The 27,197-nt window shown below is 35.4% G+C and overlaps 1 long non-coding RNA gene across 1 annotated transcript in view; it reads right to left on the bottom strand.

Annotated features, from left to right (window-relative positions):
- Positions 1-18,342: 18,342 nt before the first annotated feature.
- LOC112064960 (uncharacterized) overlaps positions 18,343-27,197 on the bottom strand; it is a 120,004-nt gene continuing 111,149 nt past the window's right edge. Inside the window, exon 4 of the long non-coding RNA XR_002891756.2 lies at positions 18,343-18,452. This is a non-coding gene — a long non-coding RNA (uncharacterized lncRNA). The remainder of the gene's footprint in view (positions 18,453-27,197) is intronic.

Genomic DNA, 27,197 nt, shown 5'->3' with positions numbered 1-27,197 from the left:
CAAATTCACATTCAGCTTAATTGAATGGCAGAAGCAGTGATTGTTCAATTTACATTAATTTGCTCTTAGTTTGGATATCCTCATACGCACACCCTGAGACAAGGATTTGTGTGCCAATAATTCATTTGAGAAGTGCAGGAATTACTGATAGAGTAGGGAAGTGAGACAAGGGAAGGAAAACAGCCAATAAAGTTTATATCATAGAGCCAAATAATACTGTGGGCAACTAGAGTTTAGGGTATTAGAATGAGGGAGCTGAGCTACACTAACTCCCATTGGCAGTGCCTAAGGGCTGCACCCAGAGGTGTTGATTCCCCTGAACTTCTGGCCAGCTTTAGATGTAGAGCAGTTTTCCCCTTGTGGAGAAAAACTCTCAGGCACAGAAACACAGTCACTAGCAGTTGGAAGTTAGTTGGAAAGCACTGTATGAGGCCCTTGTCAAATGCTCAGAAAGCCCAAGTCAAGGATCCTATTGTCTTTGTGGCATGGTGTGCAATAAGCAGGGAATGATGGCTTATGGTCCTTCCTTTACTATCAATCTGTTCCTAAATCTTTAGCTACACTAACACTGCCTGAAGGCCAACACTGCATCAATCACTGAAAAAGTTCTACTTTATTTAATCTTCACAGCACTAAGATGTAGCTACTGTTAGTCATTTTACAAAAGAAACTGATGCTTAGAGAATTTAATTCATAGAATTTAAAAGAGAGAATTTGGGTGACAGAGTTAAGGAGATCCAGAAAAAGCATTTGAATCTGGGTAATTTTCAAAGAAAATTCAAATACTTAATAAAAAGATCTTGGAAAAATTAATCTGGCTTTTCCAGCTTTAGAATATCATATATTTAACTTTAGAGCCAAAATGTTGATTGAAATGGACATATTGTATCATTTATGTGCCTAGTTTTAATAAGAAACTTTACATTTAATCCAAATATGTGAAATCGAAATAAGAGCTTTAGTTACTTGTAAATTACTATGAGAATGATTAGCATTACTTTATTACTTTTAAAAATCAACGATAAAAGCATCATAGTGCCAAACTAGTAAGCAAAAATACTAAATTTTATCATAAAATTCTAGAAACATGTTCTAAATGCCTAAATATATGCTATTATTAGGGATATGGGGATATATGTATACGTATAGCTGACTCACTTTGTTATACAGCAGAAACTAACACAACATTGTAAAGCAATTATATTCCAATAAAGATGTTAAAAAATAATAATAAAATAAAATTTTAAAATAACAGAATGAAGATTGAAAAAAATTAATGAATTTTTAACTCTAAAAAATTAAAACTGGATTTGTACTTAAAATTTTTAAAGAAAATATTAAACATAAATAAATATATGCCTTTGTGGAGTTTATGTATGAAAATTGTCCAAAAATTTGAAGTAGGTTTTTTTGTTTGTTTGTTTTACTTTTTATAAAAATCTTGATCACTGTATATTTGAGTATTACTGTTCATTCCTCCAAATTTTACAATTTGCTCCCAACCTTTATAGAAGCAGGTGGAATACAAAACATTAAAATAAGAACAATGTCTACAGTGCAAGCACAGCTAGTATTCCTGTATTTTACCCCCATAAACAATCATTAAACCAGCCCAGCAGATCAATCCTACAAAAATAGAAGGAATTCCTCAAAGTATTCGGATATGGTGTTTTGTCCCATTAAGCAAAATGTTCTATAAACACTATCAAGAGCTGATATGTGTTGGGTCAAATGGGAAATCATCTCAATGATGATAGAACATTAACTATTTTGCTGAAAAGCTCAGTAGATAATTACTGTCAATTCAGTTTTGATTTAAATAATGTGAAGAAGTGAGTATTGTGGTTCTTAAAGATTCCTGGACAAAAGTTTACATTAAATGATTTTTTAATTTTTTAAAGAATGATTTAAGACGTAATCAGCAATTCTATTAATTCAGCATTTACTCATAGGTATATATGTGTACAATTTCTATTGAGTAACTCTTTCCTCACCAACCTCAGTGGAGATCTTAGCCCTGATTTCTCTCTAAAAAAAAAGAAGAGAAAAAGAAAACCATGACTTGCCTGATTGATCAAAGAACACCAAAAGAGACTGTTGAAGCAAAAGCTCTAGATGTTTAGAAACATCTAGAAAAGGTTAATGTGTATTGTCTTTCAATAGATGAAAACCATAATTATTCATGTTAGTATTCCAAGCCTGGAATTTTTCCATCAGAGTTCTGGAATGTTTAACAATATATCTTGGAAATAATAAATTTTTTAAAAAGAAGGAAAGAAAAAAAGGGGAGGTGTTTAACCATATATTTGTTACTAAATTATATTCTAAAGACTTTACCATTTTATAGCCATATAAGCTCTGGCACATTCTAAACTATACATAAAATTTCTTCTATCTCATTTGTATTCTGCATTTGTAAATTCTGCCTCAAGTAAAATAAGCAATAGGGTGCAACATTTGCAAATTTTTATAAATACTGTTCTAATTACACCATACTCCTGAATCCTTCTGTTTGGATTCAAGGTAGTGATGTCAAACATTACAAGAGTGTTTATTTCTTCGGAGTGGATGGGACACTTATATGACACATTTGTCTATTTTAGAAGACTACCCTATATAACACAAACACACACACAGAATTATATAGGTAATTTCGTTTTTACAATTGATTAACATAAATGATTACTGGTTTCAGTAAATCTAACACTTTACAGAATTTCAGCTTAAATGAAAAATAATATTTTACAATTCCAAATGGTTTCTGAATTCCCAACCACAATAACAAACTGAAAGAAATGTTAGCAAATAATTCAATCTCTTAAGAGAGGATAATTCTTAGATCATGAATTGGTATTAATCAGTTTTAGTTCTAGCCTTTATTTTACTCATTAATTTGTTCATTTATTCAACAAATCTTTAAGTTTCTTCTGTTGGCAGCCCTTGGACTGGGCACTAATAATATACAATAGTTAATAAGTACCTCCCCTTAAGCAATCACCAACAGGTGAATTTATTCTCATTTCCTTTAAAGGGGGTACCCTAATTTGAAATACAAAAGACAATGTATAGCACAGAGTTTTGTAAATAAATCCTCTTCTAACTTTCATGGGCTTTTTCCATTAGAAATTAAAGTTTATGCCAATTTATAGAACTTTGACTTTCTTCCACTTCAGCAGTCCTCACCCATGTTACACACCCAGAACAGTCCCACTTCTGGAATCACAAACTTATCTTTTTGTGGGCCAAATATCTCACTATTTAACTCTCTCATTACCTTACTTTCACTACAAGTGTCTTTCCACATCATCAACATCCTCCAGTCCCTTAATCTCCCTTTTCTTTCTTTTTTTTTCTACACTCTCATTCAACTTTTTTCATTTCCTTTCCAGAACAGCCTATAGACCATGATCCATCATTTCCCATTACTACATTCCACTCCACCCTAAGCCTGACTAAATTCAAAGATTTGTGTTTCAGTTGCTACAGTCAGGCTCCTAGGTATAACAGGACAAAATAAACAAACCTAATGACTTGTTTCACAACAAAGTCAGAGTCTCCAAAGTCATCTGGGTCAGTAATCAGGGATGACACATTTTTTAACTGTCCCTGGTCAGACACCTCTCTCATGTCCCTCAGGTTAAAATATTTATGAATGTGTTTAAGTCTTGAAATGCAAGGTCCTTACCATTTAAAAGATTTTTTTTTTAGTCTCTGCAGCAAAAGTGTCCTTGTTTGTGCAGTCATCCCTCAGTATTCAAAGGGGATTGGTTCCAGGACCCACCAGGGATGTCAAAATCTGCAACTGCCCAAACCCTCTGTGTCCACGGATGTAAAACCTATAGATAACAGAGGGTCGACTGTACTTTTTTGTCTTTATCTGTATTTCAACCCATCTTCTTTGCTCCAGAATAAATCTTTACCTTCTTCCTCTCAGACTGTACTTCGCTAGTTTCGTACTCTCCTCTATCCTCTACTTCTCGTTACCTCATGTACAAGTCTCTCCCATCCTACAAAATGTTTCCTTGACTTCTAGCTGCCTCCATTCCTCTTTCCTTCTATAGTCAAGATTCTCAGATCATTCTACTAGTAGCTTTCTCTATTTTTTCCATTCTCAACCCATGACCATCAGCTTCCAATCCATTTCCAATGGCATTTCTCACTAATGACCTCCTAGTTCCCAAATTAAATTGCAATGTTTTCGTCTGTACACAGTTTGACACTTGCATCATATCTGACATTAGTAACCACTGCTTGAAACTCTCTTCATCCTTGACTTTCATGAATCCAACTATTCAATGATTTTTCAGTCTTCCTTTCAAGCCACTCTTCAGCAGTGATTTTCTAGGTTCCATCTCCTTCACCTACAGCTCAGTAAGTGTGTGCTCACTTTGGCTCGGGCCTTTCTACTCTTCTTATGCTAGATATTCCATGTGGCTGATTTCAATCACACGCAGGGTTTCATCCAATACATAAATGCCGATGACCCCAAAACTATATAGATCTCCCTCTATTCATCTTACTGGCAATAGTAATAATTTCTGGGGAGTAGGATTAGAAGATATTGGAAGATATAAATAGCACTCATATTTTCTATAAGGAACATGTATTCCTTTTATTTAAATTTTGTGAGTACTTTTATATTAAAAAGGAAATCTTAATGAAAAGCAGAACTTCTATTGTAAAGAACAAAAATATCTCATTGTGGAATCTCACCATAACATTATGAGTATAATGAGATTCTCAAGTAATTAAACTCCCTTACAGAAGGTCCAGGATGAACCTACTATATATATATATATATATATATATGTATGTATATATGTCAAACTCTGTGAAAATGCCATAGGTTCCAAATGCATTTATTAAATTTCTGAAGAGGTTGCTTCTTTTGACCTGTTGCTCACATACACTAATACTCAAACAATAACCTACATTAATCTATTACAATTTTTTTGGTTCATTTAAAATTGTTAGTTAAAGATCTCCTGAGAGAGTTTTCTTTCCAGCAATTTCCAAAGAACTTATTCATAAAATCCAAACAGTGGTTTAGAATTCCAAATCAGTAACAATGTGTGTTTAGACTGAAAAATGAAAATACATTTCAAACTAAATATTTCGAAATCAATTTCTTTCATGTTTACTCATCAATTCTTTGATTCCGGGCTCTATGTTTTCTCTGAAACAGTTGACAGTTTTGCTTTTGGTATTAAATAACATAGGATTAGTCTGCCTAAGGGACCATCTGTTGTTCCATGCCCTGTCATGACAATTCTGAGGCCTTTAGAATTGCATCCTGTGGTTTCTCATTACGGGTAGAAGAAGGGCATTCTCTATCAGGAGCCTAAGCCTCACAAATGTTGTCCATTCCAAATGAATCAACATACAGCTGTGACATGTGTCAAGTAAGACAGGATGTTTTTGTTTCATTATATGTAGATAAACTTGAGGTTTTAACAGATGGGAATGTAAGTTTGTTTGTTTTTCTTTCATTAGGCTGTGCTTTATAATGTGGATACATTAAATGCCTCAAGGGGTTTTCTCTACTTTATTTTATGTTACTACTGATATTCCTGATCAAACTATAAGTAAAAACAAACTCCTACTTATTACATGTTAACTAGTTTCAAGCAAATCAGCAATATTTATATCCTTTTAAAGTTGCAAGAGAAAAAGGGTGTCTTCTACTTCAACTTCAAAAATGCTTTAACAGTTTCAAAAAGCTCAAGAGAATATAATAAGTACATACAATGAGGGTGTTACAAATAAGCATACACAAATTCATACTGATTCAGTAAGGGAAGGTTAAGGAAATCTTTCCAGCAGTCAGAAATTTTGTACTTAATTGCAAAATAACTTTGTGACACATATGGCAAAAAGGAATGTCCTGAAAGTTATTCCTGGGTCTACCCCAGAATTCCTTCTCCTTTCAGAAAAATCATATAAAGTTGGTTTAAATAGCAGTGCATATTTCGTTTTTATATTTTTACCTATATGTAATTATTTCATTGTTTCAAAATATAAACCAACTAGTAGTATTATATTTATGACTCTTCAATAACCATGGCATATAAGACACAGCTCGTGGGCCATGAGCCATGAGGGTATGGAAAGATAACCATGGTCTAAAAGCCTCGCAGTGGGTACAGTCAAGAATCAGGGATCACCTTCTGAGATGCAAAAGAAGATCCAATATGAAATAGATGAATATAGTCATCTCCAGAAATAACAAAATTTGATTTTTTGAGAATATGTTTGCCGATGAGACCACAGGGGCCCCAGATCTCCAGCAAGAAGTCTGGCCTAGCTCCAAGAGTCAGTCACCTTAACAAATATGCCCCTCAACTCCAATATGAGTCAATTCACTAATATAAAAAGAGAATGAAGCAGCTACCAATTTTACCATAACGTGTCTGAGATAACTGTTATCTTGTTAAAATAAAAGAACTGTAGAATCTAGAAAAAAACAACAACATGAGCAAAGAAGAAAAGTTTGTGTCTATCATGGTCCGTATAATGCTAGGGATTTTGCTTCTGGAATAAAAACTGTTCAGCCACTAGATAGCTATATTCGATACCAGAGTAAATAATTTCTTCAAGCTTTCCCATAGGCTGAATGAAATATTCCCCCAAGCCATCACAAATCCTTTGCTCCTGTTTTTTAGAGCATCCTTCTGGTTACTAATTTCATTTTCCAATTTCCTTTGCATCTAGAAGGTGACACCCCATATATCAGACAAAGTATATCTCCATACAAATTAATAAGCTAGCCCTATAACTTATCAAACCTTCTCTGGTGAGTTTGGGTACTATGATTGACTGATTCAACCAGACCCATGGAAAAACAAACAATAGCAATATTTTCTGAAATTGAAATCTCACATCATGAAAGGTAGACCAAGAGGCTCTGCCTCCACTCCAGGAGCTGTATGTATATATCCTCTCTTAATGCCATTGTGCACCCAAAAGTCATCAAGACAAAGGTCAGCTCCCAGGGAGCTTAAAACCTAGCAAAAGAGTTAAATGTGTATAATCATTTGTATTGTAACAGACTGATTAGCATATCACAGATATCCAAGCATCATGAATACATCAATGAGGAGAAGATACATTTTACTGAAAGAATAAGAGAAGCTTAATAGATGAATCAGCCAATCAGCCAAAAAATATTTTTCAGGTACAGTGGCATTGAGCAGGGATTTGAATTTTGACAGAGTGGAAAAAAGGAATTGCCAAGCTAAAATAAAAAAAATACCATGAGTGAAGTGTTGCTCATGTTTAAGTAATTCAGAGATTCTAATTTGACTGATTTTACAATATATAATAGAACAAGAGGCTATACAGGTAAGCTGGATTTGGATCCTAATCCAGACCTGGTTTTCTTTGTACCAAGCTAAGGAGTGTTTATTTTATAAGAACCTGGAAGAGGAATGTTTTTGAGCAGAGATACTCTGAGTATACTGCTGTGTCTTATGTATGCCGAGATCACTCTGGCAGTCAGTAAGAAGGACAGATTTCCTATGGAAGAGACAAGGGGCAGTGGATTCAGTGGGGAAGCTATTGCGATTGTTGAAATGAGAGTTAATAAGGAGCTGAACTAGCAGAGAAGTAACAATATAAAAAAGGCAAGAGACAGCATTATTAAATTTAGTTAACAACTCAATTATTTATTGATGTGCCTTGTGTACCCAAATCTTGATATGAAATTACAACACTGAAGCCTTCAGTTACAAAGAACAAGAAGATAATATCAACCTAAAGTAATTTGATAATGTATATGTTTATAATCTATTGTGAAACTCAGAAGTAAAAGAAAAACCTGCCATTACGGGTATGTAAGAGGTCAGTAATATTACCTGTTTTATAAAGATGTAACTTTAATCAAGTAGATCTGATTCCCTCTCTCAGTTGAGAAAGTTACTGATAGAATCAAAATTCCTAGTCATCTGGAACTGAGGGATAGGAAGAGCTAAATGTGATCAATATAAAGATGGTGTTGCTGGTCACACTATTTCACCATCATCCCAAGTAGCCTTCCTAGGATTGTTGAAGAATCTTTGCCAAAGGAGTGAAATAAGAACATATGCACCAAGTCTTCTTTGGAAGATCCATTCATTCACTTATTTATTCACTTATTCGGCCAATACTTAGTGAGCACTCACTGTGTGCCAGTAGGATAGTAGGCTCTGGGAAAATAGAGATGACAGAAGACAAAGCTGCTGCCTTCAAGGATCTCATAATCTAGTAAGGGCAGTGGCCAAGAAAGCCTAAAGCAATGGGTGATGTGTTACAACAGAATATAGGGCACATTGAGGCAGTAGACCTAGATATCAAAAAAGGGAGGACAGGATGGGATGGTCAGAAAAATTTGCCCAGAAAAAGAAATATCTAAGTACTAATTAATAAGAAGTGATAAAGAATAATAAAATATACTTTTATTTAAATATCAGGACTTTATACTTCTTATGCTAATACTTTGATATAATTTCTCTAAAAGTTGAATACAGGTATAAAACTAAACATATTTTAATTTTTTTTTCAGTGTTATAGTAAGAAATTTGTCTAGTTTTTATTTCTAGATTTCTAAATTTATTGTTAATTAAAATTTGGTAAAACTAATCATCATTATAACATTGCATTCTTAAGAGATAAAGATGAAATCATCTTCTTTTTCTATAGTGAATTGGTAAGTTTAAAAATTTGCTTAAAACCAGTCAAAGAAAATTCTACCATACAGTGAGCCACATACTCCCTTGCCTTCTCCTCTTGGTTCCTAAAATTCTCATGTGTTATTGCTTCCTAGATGGTTATTTTGGAGAAAAGATGTATTTAATTGAGACTATTGGTATGGAAATTTTCCATAATCAAAATTCTAGTGTTGAAATATTTCTAGAGACCACATAGCCCAACCTCCCTTTTTTTTTTTTTTTTTGCAGCTGAAGGTAAATTGAGGCTCAGAGCATTCAAATGGCATACAAGTTTATGTATTCAGCTTTTTCAGGAACTAGGAATAATTCCCAGGTCCCCTCAAAATACAATGTTCTTTCCACTCTTGTAATTTGTTGATGAGCTCACTGTTATTTTATGGTACAACCCAAATGCTTGACCAAAACTTAGCATACCTCAGCTATTGCCTGTTTCTCCTTCTGTATATCTCATCTGGAAAGAAACTACCATCTACCTTGACAAATAGTTTTAAGTCATTCCTGGATCCTTTATCTCGTAAATCTAATTGGTCATCATGTCCTGTTGGTTCTACTTCCAAATAAGTTTCAATTGCTTCCCCTCCTCATTATCCTTCCTGCTGTTGATCTAATTTGGGGGATTACCATACCCAATTTTGACTACTATAATAATTTCCTACCTTAAATCTCTCCTCCAATCTAACCCCCCCCCTTGCTCTAGAATGACCTTTTAAGACTACAATTCTGATCATCATCTGCCAGTTTAAAGTCTCCAATGGCTGACCAATCCAATAAAGACAAGAGTTCAAGAGTACCAGAATCTACATAATCTGACCCCGGATCATATCTCCCACCATAACCCCACTGGCACGATGCAAGCAGTTTCCTGAACATGACACCCTGTTTCCTGCCTCTGTGCATGTTGTCTTCTCTCCTTAAAATACCCTCCTCCTCATCATGTAGCTAACTTATTCTCACCTTTCAAGATACCCTCAACCGAAACTTTCCCTGGAGAGTCTTTACTGGCAATCCGCCAAAACCTGGAGGTGTTACGTACCTCACTTTTAAGATCCCAAAGCACTTTGGGCACAAATCAATCATAGCACTTATCCAACTGCAATATAACTGTAAATTTACATGTCTGTCTCTTCCACTAACCTTGAACTTCTTAAAGGTAGGGACCCACTTTCATTCCTGCCCATTAGAACCTAGCACAATAATTAAAACATAATATATACATGATACTTACTTTTGAATAAATGAAGGAATGATTAAAAATGAATAAAGAGTGAATAAGTGAATGAATATCTATAATGCAAATAAAATGGAAGCCCATGTATAAAAATATAACTATTATATGGATAGGCACCAGAGAAATGATTTGTTACACAAGCCCGATAAATAAAAGAAACATGTAAGGTTTTGAATCAACATATTACCCACAGTAAAATAGAAATATATTTATGAATGAGAATTTTTTTGTAGGAATATATTTTATAGTAGAACTTCACCTGCATTTTAACTGCTTTGATCTTTAAACTAAGGTCTTTTGAGGGTGTGGAGTCCTCAAAATAAAATTGTTTAGTATTTAAGCTCCTGGCCATGAGATCCCACTTCTACCTTTTTAATCAACTAATGAGATACCCACTAGAGCCAGACATCTCATGAATAGACTGTGTGAAAGCCTATCTTCTGTGATTACTGCTGTAGGCTATTATCAGTGGAAGCACTGTAAAACGTGTATGCAGAGGTATGAACTAATTCTAAATAATATTAAGAGTACAAATGCAATGGACAAGAGCATTAATCATAAAAAAAATGAGAGAGAGAGAGATGTGTCCCTCACCACCTCAACCTCTGGCTAAATGCCACAGCAAGTCATTCTTTGATCTTTTCTATGACCTTTTCAAGTACTAATTATTTTTTTAATATTCTATGCATATAAATACATGTTTGTCATTACCCTTCCTATGATGCATTATAAGGCATTAGCAAAGCAAAATGAATCTGATTTTGAAGGTTTAATTGCACAGCTTTTGCATACACTTTAATAGGCAATGCAAAACCTTCTCAGCAGGTGTACTATGAGATAAAGTGATTTTGCATGAATAATTCATTATTTTAAAAAAACACTTCTGCTAAGATACAATTTGCAATAATGTTTTTCAGGAGAGATCAGTGAAAATTCAAAGCTGTCATTCCCAATTTGTTTTAGTTCAGATTCAAAAGGTCACCCACTTGACACAATGGAAACTAGAAATGCCCTTTTCTTTTTTCGTGTCAACATGTTATTCTCCATATTTTCTACCTAAAATGTTTCTGAAACCTGAAGAGTAAGAAATTTTATGCTACCCAATAAAAATTACTTAGAAAAAATAAAATTTTATAAAAATTCCCAATAAATTAATTCCAGTAGAATTCTCTAAGAAGGTAGAAATAATCTCAGAATGCCCTGCTATAAAATATCTGGGAAATTTTATATAAAAATGCCATTTTACTTTACCATGGACCTGGAAGTCAGTGATTCAAACTTTGCCCCTGTATAGACTATCATTAAAAATGTCATGGTTTAGGGGGGTGGCGGAGGGATGGAGTGGGAGTTTGGGGTTAGCAGATGCAAACTCATATATAGAAGGGATAAACAACAAGGGCCTACTGAATAGCACAGTGAACTATATTCAATATCCTATGATAAACTATAACGGAAAAGAGTATAAAAAAGAATATATATTTTACATATATATATAAATATATATATATAAATATATATATATATATATACACACAGACACACAACTGAATCACTTTGCTCATTATTTACAATAGTCAAGATATGGAAGCAACCTAATGTGCATTGATGGATGAATGGATAAAAGACTACATATAGGGCTTCCCTTGGTGGCACAGTTGTTGAGAGTCCGCCTGCCGATGCAGGGGACGCGGGTTCGTGCCCCGGTCTGGGAGGATCCCACATGCCGCGGAGCGGCTGGGCCCGTGAGCCATGGCCGCTGTGCGTCCGGAGCCTGTGCTCCACAATGGGAGAGGCCACAACAGTGAGAGGCCTGCATACCACAAAAACAAAAACAAAAACAACAACAACAACAAAAAACTACATATACATACATATGTATGTGTGTGTGTGTATACACACACACACACACACACACACACACACACACGATGGAATATTATTCTGCCATGAAAAAGAAGGAAATTGTGCCATTTGGGACAACATGGATGGACCTTGAGAACATTATGCTAAAGGAAATAAGTTGAACAGAGAAATACAAATACTCTATGATCTCACTTACATGTGGAATCTAAAACAAACAAAAAAGAGCTCATGGATACAGAGAACAGATTGATGGTTGCCAGAAGAGGTACAGTAAGGGGGCTTGCAAAATGGGTGAAGGGTATTAAAAAGTACAAACTTTCTACTATAAAATAAGTAAGTCATGGGGACGTAATGTATAGCATGGTGACTATGGTTAATAGTACTGTATTTTTGTGTATTTGAAAGTTGCTAAGAGAGTAGATCTTAAAAAGTTTTCATCACAAGAAAAAAAATTTGTAACTATGTATGGTGATAGATGTTAACTAGACTTATTGTCGTGATCATGTCACAGTACATACAAATATCAAATCATTATGTTGTACTCCTGGAACAAATATAATGTTACATGTCCATTACAGCTAATTTTTTTTAAAAAGCTAAACATAGTATTATCACATAATCCACCAATTACACCCCTAGGTATTTATCCAACTGATTTGAAAACACACTCACACAAAAATGTGCACATACTTATACCAGTTTAATTCATATTCACCAAAAACTGTAAGCAACCAAGATGTTTTTCAATAAGTGAAAATAAGTGAATGTATATAAAAAGTCCTGGTACATATATACAATGAAATATTATTTAGTGATAAAGAGAGACGAGCTAATAAGCCATGAAAAGTCACAGATGAACCTTAAATGTGTACTGCTGTTTGAAAGAAGCCAGTCCAAAAAGACCACATACATTATGATTCTATTTCTATGACAATCTGGAAAAGATAAAACTGCAGAGATGATAATCATATCAGTGGTTTCCAGAGATACAAGGCGGTGAAGAAAGTTAAATAGGTGAAACTATTCTGTATGATATTGTAATGGTGAATACAAGACACTAAACATTTGTTAAACCCATTTGAACTATTCAACGCAAAGAGTGAACCTTGACAAAAGAACCTAACTTTATTACAAATGTGTGAAACAACTTACCGAAGGGGGTTGGGGGGAAGGTGCTGACTTAAGTAATCTTGAAAATGAGTGGAGTCTATAAGATTAGAGGCAAAAGAAATTGTATGTAAGTATTTGTGTTCTAGTTGATAAAGTGATATCCCAAGAGGGATAGGATAACAATACTAATACTGCTATGCATGCATACTGGAGTAGAACAATTAAGTAAATGGATGGTGAATGGAAGAAACCAGGTTTCTCATTGTTAGAGTGGTAGGTTACAGATAAGCAAGAGGAGGGGTCTAGAAGAGCCATGTGGTAGTGGATTACAGTCTGAGACATCAGCATGAACTGGTGTTTAGTTTAATATAAATGTAAGTGATTATTCAAAAATATCTCTTATAGATATGTATACACACACAGCTTAGTATACACACCTATATGTCTTTGCTCTATCAGCTGAGAGGGCTTAGAAGCAATGATACCCCAGCTGCAACAGCACACCTAGCCCCAGATATTGGTTTCTAATACCCTTCTCTAATAAAAAGAACCAGGACTCCTGGGGGTCATGGCTGGTTCTAGCACTGGGGCAAGAACTATACAAGATGAGCCTATAGCTTCTTGTAGTGCCAGGAAGTATGGAAGTGCTCTCATACACATACACACACAGCTATCTCAAAGGGACACAGGAGTCGACTTGAGCTCCCAATGACCAAAGCTGGAACAATTTGAACCATAAAATAAAGTAGTATTGTATTATAACCAAAGCATAAAATAAATATTCAATATTTCATATCTGATCTAAGTAAATAATTGAATAAATGAAGAAGTGGGAAAGAATAAACATATCTCCCATGCAGAATTCCAAATCATTTATGCAGATACTCCACCCTCCAAAAGGTGAAGCATAACTCCCCTCTCAAGCGTGGACGGCACTACCAAGGAATACAATATGTAAAGAGGAGAAAAGAATAACTTTACAATGGAGAAACCCAACAAACACTACCTCAGCCAGATAGGAAGGGGTCCACATCAACAATGTACACATTGTTATTATGTCATGTAGATAATACGTACCCAAGTATGATTTGATGAAAATGGCACTTTACCTTTGTGATCTTGCTCCCAAAAACACATAACCCAAATCAAATCATAAGAAAAAAATATTATAAATCCCAACTAATGTTCATTTCACAAAATATTTGGCCAGTACTTCTCAAAACAAGATCATTAAAAGTCATTAAAATCTTAGAAACTGTCACAGCCAAGAGGAACCTAAGAAGACTTATGACTAAACATAATGTAGTATTCTGAATGCGATATGAAACAAGAAAGAAAAGGAAACAAACAGAAAAAAAAAGAAATATGAATAAAGTATGCACTTTATTTAATATGTCAATATTCATTCATTAATTATACCAAATGTACAATACTGATGTAAAATATTAATGAGAGAAATTGAGTAGATATGTGGGAACTCTATAATAACTTCACAAGTTATCTATAAATCTAAAACTGTTCTAAAATAAAAAGCTAATTTAAAAAACAATTACTTAACTTCAGGGGATAATAAGGAAACAATTCATTACCTTGAAAATTGGTAAATTAAAAGAAAAAATCATGCATTTATCCTGTCACTCATAAATGAACTATATCCTGAGTAATTGTGGTGGTTTTGCAATGTCAACTTGGCTAGGCTGATTTACATTTCCAGAGTTCCCCTTCTTGTATGTTTCTGATTAAGGTGGTCTACAAGGGACAATTCAAGGCCCATGTAGGATGAAGCCTGTTGTGACCCCAAGCACACCTGGCAGGTGAGGCCAGTCTTCCTCAAGTCAGGTTGTTTGAGAATGTAGCCCAAATAAAGTGGTAAACCCCATCTTTCACTAAATATCAGCACAAGACCAATATATAGCAAAACTATTACCATGAGGGAAAGATGGAAATAATTTTGAAGAGAGAGTAAGCAAGACAGAAGTTACAGTCTACTGTAAACTAACCTAGGAAGTGACATTCCATCACTTTTTCCACATACTATTCTTTACAAGAGTCACTGGGTCTAGCCTACACTCAAAAGGAAGGGGTTACAGGAGCACATGAATACCAGGAGACAGGGGAGACATTTTAAAAGTTGCCTACCAGAGTTTGCCCTCTGGGCCCCACTGATTCACATCCCTCTCACATGCAAAACACATTCATCCCCTCCTATGGTCCGCAAATTCTCATCCCATCACAGAATCAGCTCAAAGTCCAGAATCTCATCATCTAATTCAGGTCCATGTGTAGACTGGGCTCCTCAGGTACAATAACTATTTTTTTCCTTTCTAATAATTAAAGATGCTTAATTTCCAAATGTAAAACTTGAAATAAAATTAACTTCAAAGTAAATACCTTCTATCTGTCATTAGCAAATCTTGCGTCATTCATCATATATATATATATATGCAAATGGAACCTCAAATGATGCTTCTTAGACCCTACAGCTTCCCTATCTCTCCAGATATGAGAACCACTTCTCTTAGAGAGTTAGCAATCTCCCCTCCCTAGACACAAATCAACCCATCAAATGACCACAGAGCAGAGAAAGAGAGAGAGAGATCTCCTCCTTTTGAAAGTCAATTTATAAAATTCCAGAGAAGGCTTCAGACTGGTCCACTCTGAGTTACATGCCTGTTGCTGGGCTGATCCTTGATCAATAGGAAGGGTACTGCCATCGTAAACTCACAAGAATGGGAGTAGAATAGGGCCAGGTCCCCTGAAGGGAAGAGGGTGGTTACCAGAGGAGGAAGGAAAGAAATACGGGACAAACAGAAAAAACAGTTTCGTTATAATGTTTATTGTTTTTGTTTGTTTGTTTTCCGGTACACGGGCCTCTCACTGTTGTGGCCTCTCCCGTTGCGGAGCACAGGCTCCGGACACGCAGGCTCAGCGGGCATGGCTCACGGGCCCAGCCGCTCCGCGGCATGTGGGATCTTCCCGGACCGGGGCACGAACCCGTGTCCCCTGCATCGGCAGGCGGACTCTCAACCACTGCGCCACCAGGGAAGCCCTATAATGTTCATTTCAAATCTAAATCAATTACTGTGTGAGTTATCTAGCCACACTTAAAAGGTACAAAGAAACAAACATTAGGATTCAGGTCACTTTACCTGAGCCAAGATTTCCTGCTCTTGAATATCAATAATCTTTATAGTCATTCATATTCATTATATATTTAAAATTTCAGTTCATTTGCATTTAATGTTTCCCACCTTGATTAGAAGAAGAATATATGTATTTGTTTTTTGTCCAAGCAAAGATTTGCACTATATTATATTAGTCTGTGTACATTGGTGTTGTAAATTAATGTTAAAATAGCTTTTAGGTATGACTCAAATGTAAAAGTTTTCCAATATAACTCACCCAGTAAAAACATGGTATGTGCAACACAGCATCTTTTAAAAAGTAATCTCTCGGGCTTCCCTGGTGGCGCAGTGGTTGAGAATCCGCCTGCCGATGCAGGGGACGCGGGTTCGTGCCCTGGTCTGGGAGGATCCCACATGCCGCGAAGCGGCTGGGCCCGTGAGCCATGGCCGCTGAGCCTGCGCGTCTGGAGCCTGTGCTCCGCAACGGGAGAGGCCACAACAGTGAGAGGCCCACGTACCGTGGAAAAAAAAAAAAAAAAAAAGTAATCTCTCTCTTATAAGAAGGTGATACTACTGACATGTTGATATGTTAGTTGTTTTGAATTATATTTTCAACTTCTTTATTTTAAAATAAAACACATATATGAAAAAAAACAGAGAATAAATAAATAACTTAATGAGTTATTTTAAGGTGAACTCACTTATTACTAACCAGATCATAAAATAGAATTTTGCAAGACATCCATAAGCCCTTCCACGTAACCCAACACAATAACAAGTCCCCCACTCCCCCAGATATAACTACTATCCCGATGATTATAACAACCACTGCCTTCTGTTTCATTATAGTTTTATCACCTAAGTACTGTTTAATTAAACAAGGAGACCATTAGATTGAAGTGACTCGAATGCCATGGCCTACATAAGTTACCAAACCAAAATGTAAGCCTGTAAGTGGCCCAAGTTTACAAAATTGAAACCTAGGGACAACCAGTCACAAACAGCCAGGTTTTAAGCTGTAGCCAATCAATAATCTCCTTACTTTGCTTTCACATTTTCTCTATAAAAGTCTCTCCCCTGAGCTCCTGTTGGTGGAGCTCTACTAACTGCTTCCAGTTTGGTGTTGCCTGATTAGAATGGATTTTTGCTCAAATAAATTCTTAAAATTTTTAATATGCCTCAGTTTGTCTTTGAAGATTATGCATCCCTAGACACCATAGTTTAATCTTGGCCCCTTTTAAAATTTCACTGTTTCTTTTAAATTTCTGTTAATCTATAGGTTCCTCCTTCATCCCTTTCTTCTCCTTATAATGTACCTATTAAAGAACCTGGGGCATTTGACCTGTTGAATATCCCAGCAGTTCCCTTAGCAGTTAAGTTCTTTTGATTATGTTACTTCAGCTCTCCCAATGATCCTGTGAGGTCATTAATAACCCTGAATAAATCCCTTTCTGTTTAAACTAGCTAGAATGAGTCCAAGTGCCTGCAACTAAGAACCCTGATTACAAAACGAGAATAACTTTTTTATTACAAAGTTAATTTCACATACATAATTATATGTATATATACAAATATATGAAGTGGAATGTAGGGTGAGGATGATAGTTATCTGTGACAGAACACGTACTGAAATTTTTATTACCCTAGGTGAAAAACAAATCTATATCATGAGCAACAGTGTTACAGCTTAGTTTCTTAAAGTCATTTAGACATTAAAGTGGCAAATCTTTCTAAAGGTGTTTACACTTGTTAGAGATTCCTGTGCAGATCTCTGTCAATGGGACGATAGTAGGTAAAGACATGAGTTGATGTGGATGAAAATCTCCATGCAGACACACATGTAACGAGAGATCCGTGGCACATTTTAGGTTTGTAATATCTCCAACAAAACCCAAATTAGCTGTATAATTTGAAAATGAAACATAATTTAGCCTATAATAAGCATAAACAATGTATATGATACTTCCAAAAATAGAGGTAATCATTTATCTTTATATTCAAGTTGAATTGTCATATAATTTATATGAGACCAAAGAGAAAAGACTCAAAACATGAACAACATCCTTAACAAAAATCAAAGTCTGTAGGTGTGAAGTGACTTTAGGGGTAATTACTATTAGATTTAATGTAGGAAAGACCATGAAGACGCAGAAGTATTACCTGAAGGGAGCCAGGAAACAGCAAGTAAGATTATGGACAAACAGAATGTGAACATTCTAATCCAATATCTTTATTGACTACCCCATTCTGTAGATACAAAAGGAAAAACTGAGGAAAAGGCTGGATGGTAATTTAATAAACTTACCAAATGTTTTACATGTTTTCCATTTTAGCAGGCAAGGGTCCAGAAGCATAATTAGTGTTTTAACAAAATGTATCCTTGGCATCACCAAGAGTGGCTGAAAGTTCTTCAAGCAGTACCTTAAAGAAGGATAAGAAAATAGTGCCAAGATCTATAATGTAGAATAGGAATGTGTAGGTCATAATATATGAAGACAGAAACATTAATAGAGATAATGCTAAAAATCTGCACATTACATACATTATAAGCTAATATAAAGAGTGACCTATTCCAAAATATCTAGCTGGGAACAGATCACTCTTTGTATTCCAGGCATTTCTTTATTCAGTTTAACTTAATATCGAAATTCATTTACACTCCAACATATATCTGTAGAACACTGAAAGACAACAGCCTACAGCAGAAATGGCAAGTGTGGCAGGCACTGTGCTATCTTTCCCAGCCACATGTTTATATTAGATATTCCTAACTGATCATATCACTCTTTCCTGAGCTGGGCAAAGATTCAGAACCCTTCTCAACTCAGTGCTCCAGACAGCTACTATTAATTGAATAAACAAAGGTGATCCTTGAAATGAAATCTATTTTTCCCTCCCTGGTCTGGAGTAAACGGACAAGAGGATAACCTCAGATTATTCTGCAAAAGATAAGCCAAAAAGTAGTCAGTTATAATAAGCAGTAAGAATATGCACCACCGATAATTTTCACATGGAATAATGCTTCATAATGAGAAAAGTTATTAACTTAGATTTGAAAAGTCATGTATTCAAGTGGTATAATAGTCAAGTGATTTAAATCTCTTATTTTTCAAATCATATTGTCTAATCTTACACGGAGTGTCACTCTCATAAAAGCCATATTTCATAAAAAGATACTGTGGACATCCTTTAAATGCATCTTTCTGAAGAAAGTACATGTGTTAAATAGACTAACCATGATGCATCAAACTTTGATATATAAACGTATATTTCTTTGAAAATGTAAATTCAGTTAAAAAAATTATTGAGCTTCTACTATTGTCAACATAGCAGATGACTGTGTAGTGATTCTGAATCCATGCTCTGGAATCCTAGTACTTGTGGTCAATTGCTGGCCCCACCACTATATGACCTTGGGGCAAGTAACCTCTAATCTGAGTTGCTTCATCTATAAAACGGAGTAAAAATATTACTGATGTCATTGTAATCTGTATAGATTAAAGAAATATTATACCACAGCACATACAACAGTATCTACCTCTAGTAAATAATGAAAATTTTCAGATATCATTATTATTGTTGCTGTTATTATTATTATATTAAGACCAATAGGATTCATTTATTGTTCTCATCTCTTGGTTTAAGAGTCTGAGAGCATAGGGTAAGAGAGTAGCTGGAGAGTGGGAGGTGGGAGGAAGAAATGGAATATATATCACAGAATAATATTGTTATAATATATAACAGAATAATATTGGTACATTGACATAAAATTGTTATATGAATTCAACTTCAACTATTACAACTCAAAAAACAGGTGAAAGAATTAAGAAAGTCTTAATTGAGAAGATAAAATTTAAGCAAGTCCTGGTAAAATACACATGATTTCAATGGAGAAAAGAACCAAAACGAGCAGAGGTAGAAAGAAAGGAGAGGATGTGTTTAGAGAATAATGAGCCAGAGATTATAGCAGTGAGTAAAGAAGAATGTGAAAATATAATTTAAAAGGCACACTGAACCATATTTTGAAGGGCCAAGAATGCCTCACTGAAAGATTGAATTTGAGTAAAATTAAGTTAGAGAATCAAGATGTAATCCAGACCTATAAATCTGTTTATAATAATAAAGCATAATCGCATCCTTTTATGAGACAATGATAACCCTACCCTCAAAAGTTGGGAGGCCATTCAAGTGTGCTTTATTATTCATTTACTATGAATTATAGTAAATACTATTTTAAATTAACATTTTAGAATTACAGAGAAAGTCTTGTAAAATCTAATTTACCCCAGAATTTGCACAGTGATACTCTAATCTGTGTTTTACTCTCTCAAATCATAACCAATAAATACAGGCCATGAAAAAATTTTTGCAAATCTGATATTTTCAAACGTATTTATAATACCCAAATAATAACCTATACCAATAGCAACATCTTAAAATTCAACAGACAATCTTCAAATATCCTATTATAACAAGTAATTAGTGAGCTCTAAATTCTACATTCAACTAAAAAGCACTGGATTTGGTTTTATAAAGACTTGAAAAGGGACATAAAATCTTCTCTTCAATAAAGGATATCTATTTAAGGGGAGTTCCCTGGAGGCACAGTCATTAAGACTCCACCTGCCAGTGCAGGAAACATGGATTCGAGCCCTGGTCCAGCAAGATCCCACATGCTGCGGAGCAACTAAGCCCACGTGCCACAACTACTGAGCCCGCATGCCACAACTACTGAAGCCCACGTGCCTAGAGCCTGTGCTCTACAACAAGGGAAGCCACCACAATGAGAAGCCCACGCACTGCAATGAAGAGTAGCCCCCACTCGCTGCAACTAGAGAAAGCCCGCGTGCAGCAATGAAGACCCAATGCAGCCAAAAATAAATAAATTCTAAAAAATAAATAAAATAAAACAAAGGCCCTTCTATCACTTAAAAAATGTATAGAATCTAAAAAAGATTTTTTAAAAAAGGATATCTATTTAAGGAAATTAGATATTCATGTTTTTTAAAAATAATAATAATTAAATACCACGTTGAATAGCAAGAACAAAGATGAAGGTGGAAGGAGTTAATCTTTTTTGAGAGCTACATACTTTACATCTCCTATCTCACTGAATCTACCCAGCAGTCCCGCTTTTGCAAGTAGGAGAGGTCACCGAAAGTCCTTGCTCTGACGAACACTTGAGGCTAAGGCTGGACTCTGGAGCTAGAAGTTAGTGCTAGCTATGTTAGCTAGCTGCCTATGTTAGTGCTAGCTATGCTAGCTAGCTGCCTACGTTAGTGCTCAAATGTTAGCACTGCCTCTTAGAGGCTTTGTGATTTCAGGCAGATGATTAAGCCTCTTTTAAGTCTCAGTTTCTTCATTTGTTAAACTGGAAAAGTAACAGTATTTAATACACACAGATGTTGTGAAGGGGAACTAAGGAAGTAGGTATGTGTGAAATGATAATGCCCTATGACAGCATTTACACAAAGTGCTTTCTAAAGAATCCTAGTCCTAGAAGATTGCTATGACCAAAAAAGGATATATAGTCTTTTAGACTGATGTTTGGGGAATGCTACGTATAATTTCTACCTTTCGGAGATTTGTAGTGTTCATAAAGAAGTTCTGCAGTCGAGAAAAGTTGTCTTTAACTCATAAATTCCTCAAATTTATTTTGCCATAAAATACTGTTTTCTTCTTTTCCTTTCTTCTTCTATTTTTCTTTCTATCTTTCTTCCTTGGTTTGTGTGTTTATTTGTTTGCTTGCTTGCTTTTACATAGCATTTAAACCCCTATATCCAAGGAAAATCGTTCCACAGCACATTTTATAGAAAGCACTCTATAATAAAAAGTTAGCATTCACAAAGACATGAGAGATTCAAACAATTAGCAATTAAATAGTCCAAATGTAGAAGAGGTGAGTGAGAGATGGAATGGTCAGGAATGCCTTACAAAGGAAGAAAATTCGATGCAAAGCCAAAAATTTAGACAAACTGAGAAAAAGGACAGATCTGTACTTCAAGGGAGCACACCATGGGCAGAGTAAACATATCAACAGTTCAAATGGAGAGTATGTAAGGATAATAATGATGGTTAGCTATTCTAGCTAACACATAATATTTGGCAGGCATTATTTCATCTAGCAGGTGAGAAGACTGGTGAAGTAGATTAGAATCAAATTTGGAAAATTTTGAGGACTATCTTATATAATTCTCTTATTGAAAAAAATCCCTAGGTAATTTAAGCTTTCAGTCCTTCAGAAAGCATTTGTTAAAAACTGATTTCGGATTGACAACAGACCATTTACATCTTTCTCTCAGTGTTGCAACACTTAGGACATTTGGTTTGCATTGTTCTTCAGCTGTGTTATATTAACACTGGATGGTGACTTTGAGCATAAAACGACTTTGTTTCCTTCTGTCTGCAGACAGGTAATAGGATTTCAATAAAGCTTTGGAAAATTAAAAAAAAAACTGATTTCAGAAGCAACATGCTAGATGTTATGTATTAGAAGAGTAGAGAATAAGAGAGACATACTTAAAGTGAATTGGAGAAAGGAGACTGTAGTCAGGGAGACCAGTTAGCAAGGTACCAGGTATAAGATGATGGGGACATAGAGATGGGTGGAATTAATGATAAAGGTAGAAACAAAGAAAAGTACTAAATGAGAAGTCAGTTCTGGGTGTCAGTGGTTAAGGGAGTGACAATCAAGACAAAAAAATGGCTTATTCTTCCAAAGCAAAGTCTTCAACTGCAAGTTTTGATGCATTAGGGTTTGTGAAATCAGTTTAATGGTTCACAACACTGTATTGCATTGGAAGAAAAAGAAGAGAAAATATCAGAGTGTACCATGCATAGGAAGTATTGTTTCATAAAACTTTTATTTCAGAAATATGTATAGATTATGGACTGGGTTATCTGTTGTCAAAAAATGTTTAAGAGCCTATGAAACTAAGGAATGAAATACAGCAATCAAAGCACAAAAAAAGAGATGAGCAAAAATCAGCCAGTCGTTTCTGTACCTACTGAACCAGAAAGGCAACAGATTCAGAGACACCAGGCACCATGGTGGGTAGTGGGGGTGAGGAGAGGAAGGAATGTGTAAAGCACAAGACTGAAAACACGATATTAAATGAAAGTATGCTTAGTGAACACTGTAACCTACAGCCGTCTTGTCTTATCAGCTCCCTGAGAGCCAGCAACCAGGCTTATACTACCAAGCAGACTACTGAAGAATCCTCCTTTAGAGAATCTAACTAGCCTTACAGATATCTAAATTACTGATGTTGTAGAGCCTTCCAATAAAAAAAAGTTACCTAATAATGAAGCCCATCAATCAAAAAACCCCACCCATGTACCCAATATAACCAATAGCTTATTTAGTACCTCATACTTAAGGATATTTAAGAAAACCTAAGAAGCAGTTAAAACAGGGGAATCCTGAGGAAGTGCAAACAACACAAAGTGCAAAAGCAAGCTTCAAAGAAGCTTCAATATCCTCAGATAGAGAAAAAATTGTATCAATGTGATAAGATATGGATGGCTATTTTAAAATAAAAAGAAAGCAAAAAAACAAGTTCTTATAAATTAAAAATAAGACAGAAAAGGATAGAAAAAATAATAGCATGTTCAAAAAAATAAGATTTAGAAGATTTCTTGGAAATTAGATCAAAAAGGAGATGAACAAAAGGAGAGAAAAGAAAATGAAAGGACCAACTGATGAAGGCCAATATCCAACAGAAAGGGGGACCATGTGATGATGCTCGCGCCAATGAGATGTAAGTCATTGTTAAGTGGAGCTTCTAGAAAACATACGAAAGAAGATGTAGCAAGCACATGGTTTCTGCCCTTTTCCTTTCCTTTTCTTCCTGCCTGAATATAGATGAGATCCTAGAAATAAAGCATGTGTCTTGCAACCTACAGGTGACCTGCATGATACAAAAGCCACATGAGAAGAATTGGAAGGTCAGAATGGAACTTATGTCTCTAACGGCATAGTGGAGCCTGTATATCAGAACTGAACATTCTATCACTGGACTTCTCATTACCTGAGTAAAATTGAATCCCTATTTTTTAAGGCACAGTGTAGTCAAGTTCTCTATAATTAGCCAAATGCATCCAATTTCATTATCATAGTACGCTAATTGACTCAGCAGAGAACAATATGTAAAACATCATAAGAATAAAAACTCTAAATATTAATGTAACCAAAAATTATAATATGCAATCATATTATAAACTGGGAAAAGCAGGTTGCAATATAGCACAAATCCTTCAAATAGAAAAGCTGAAATAGCATATTCAAGTTTAAATAAATATATGAAATTAATGTATTAAGAGAGAGCAGGGCTTAAAAAAAAAAAAAAAAAGAGAGAGAGAGCAGTATAATTACATAATTTTAAAATATGGAGGGAAATAATTCAAAATACATAAAAGAGTTGAAAGTAGTTGCCACAGGGAGGGATGTTTTGATAATAAAAAGAAATACAGCAGGAGACTGAATTTTTAGTTGTAATTCTTTTAACACTAGTAGACTTTATTAAGTGCTCTGCATGTATTTTTTTCTCTTTTTTTAAAAATTTATTTATTTATTTTTGGCTGCGTTGGGTCTTCGTTGTTGCGGGTGGGCTTTCTCTAGTTGCAGCAAGTGGAGGCTACTCTGTTGCAGCGCGCGGGCTTGTCATTGCAGTGGCTTCTCTTGTTGCAGAGCACAGGCTCTAGGCACCCAGGCTTCAGTAGTTGCAGCACATAGGCTCAGTAGTTGTGGCTCACAGGCTCTAGAGTGCAAGCTCAGTAGTTGTGGTGCATGGGCTTAGTTGTTCCACAGCATGTGGGATCTTCCCAGACCAGGGCTCGAACCCATGTCCCCTGAAATGGCGGGCAGATTCTTAAACCCTGCACCACCAGGGAAGCCCTGCATGTATTTTTTTAATTTAGAAATTATTTGAAGACAAGGGGCAGATTCCTGGAGTCCTTAACCATGCCCTTATCCTCTAGCCTTCAGCCTTTAAAAATTTGGTAAAGTTGCACTTTCATTTCTTTCTTTTTTTAATGGATATATAATTGACATATAACATTAGTTATATTAGTTTCAGATGTACAACATAATGATTCAGTATTTGTATATATTGCAAAATGATCATCACAGGAAGTCTAGGTAACATCCATCACAATTCTTTTTTTTTAAGATCTCTTAGCAACTTTCAAGTATGCAATACAGTATTATCAACTATAGTCACCATGCTATATGTTACACCCATGACTATGTATTTTATAACTGGAAGTTTGTACCTTTTGACCCCCTTCACCCATTTTGCCCAACCTCCCACCTACCACCTCTGGCAACAACTAACCTGTTCTCTGTATCTATGAATTTGGTTTTTTGATTTTTTTTTTTTAATAATTGGCCTGAGTATTTTAAATTTATTTATTTATTTATTTATTTTTGGCTGTGTTGGGTCTTCGTTTCTGTGCGAGGGCTTTCTCTAGTTGCGGCAAGCGGGGGGCCACTCTTCATCATGGTGCGCGGGCCTCTCACTATCGTGGCCTCTCTTGTTGTGGAGCACAGGCTCCAGACGCGCAGGCTCAGTAGTTGTGGCTCACGGGGCTAGTTGCTCCACGGCATGTGGGATCTTCCCAGACCAGGGCTCGAACCCGTGTTCCCTGCATTGGCAGGCAGATTCTCAACCACTGCGCCACCAGGGAAGCCCTTAATTTTGTTTTTTTAATTCCACATTTAGCACTTTCATTTTCTTAAGTGGCTCATGAGCCTTTCTAGTGACTTCAAATTTAAAGTAAAAAAAAAAATACAAACTCTTTTAAGTATCATAGCACTCCTTTATGATGGCTGGCATTTGAATATCCATATGCTCCACATACCCACCCATCCAGTGATGGGCATCCAGTTCATCTATCCCTGTCCAGGTGACAGACATCCAGGCTGCTTCCAACTCTTGCCTCCATCAACGTTTCTACAGAGAAAATCTCCATGCATGTCCTCTCAATTCTCCTGATATGTACTCAGAAGTAGAATGATGGGTTTATAGGGTACACTTGTACTTCATCTGAATAAGCCATGCTGCATTGCTCTCCACTACCACCGGGAGTGCAATAGTGTTCTTATGCTTTCATATCTCAGTTACTATTACCCATCTTTCTAATGTTTGCCAGTCTAAGGATTTAAGGTCATTGCTCAATGTTGCTTTAATTTGCATTGCTTATATTACTCATTATTTTGACCACCTTGTTACATGCATCTTAGTTTTATAAGTTTGCTCTTCTTTAAATTTCATGTTTATCTATTTTTATCTTTTCCCTGGGGTGAATTTTTCTAGTTGATTTGCAAGAGTCACTTGCATGTTGCTATTAGATTTTGCAAATATCTTTCCACTTTCAGTTAGTTAATGTTGTCTTTATTGAACAGAAAGTTTAATTGAGGTAATGTTAACCATGCTCGCTCTTTAAGTTTAAGAAGTCCTTCCACGTATCGTACACACACCATGGAACAGCATGCAGCAGTTAGAAGCTACATTAGATGTACAAGTAGCAACATGAATAATATTAAAAAAGAAGGCTCAGTTGTAAAAAGAAATAAAACAAAAAGTAGAATATAATACTACTCATTAAATTAAGAATATATGCATATAAAACAGTATGCTTTGGAGGGATGTATTTAAATTAAAATATATGGATTTAAAAGATTAAAATAGTTTCCAAAGAGGGGAAAATGAAAATGAGGTGTGAGAGATAAGAGAAAGAAAGAAAGGAAGGAAGCTCTGTATGAACGAACGAGAAGAATAAGCCATGGACTGAAAAATACAACTAGTTTAATTAACTGCACCTAAATTTTTAAAAAGTTGACAAAATAAATGAAATCTGGAAGTTTGATCAAAGCTACCTCAGTACAGAGGACCAATCTAAATTGACCATTCACTCTATGCTTTAATTTATTCCTGATGATAAATCCCACTGAGAAATTAATCTACTTAACTTCCACTTTTTCTAAATAAAACTGAGCTAGATATTCCCAGTTGATATTCAGAAAGGAAAAAATAGTCATTCAAATGGTATTCAATACTTATAAGTTTTCTATTTAAAAGAACAAGTAAAAAAAATTGTTAAAGTCGCAAATAGGGGCTTCCCTGGTGGCGCAGTGGTTGCGCGTCCGCCTGCCGATGCAGGGGA

This window comes from Physeter macrocephalus, chromosome 8, assembly GCF_002837175.3.
Source record: "Physeter macrocephalus isolate SW-GA chromosome 8, ASM283717v5, whole genome shotgun sequence".
Classification (NCBI taxonomy): Eukaryota; Metazoa; Chordata; class Mammalia; order Artiodactyla; family Physeteridae; genus Physeter; species Physeter macrocephalus.
Note: the sequence above shows the minus strand (reverse complement) of the source record. Positions and strands in the feature narration are given on the sequence as shown.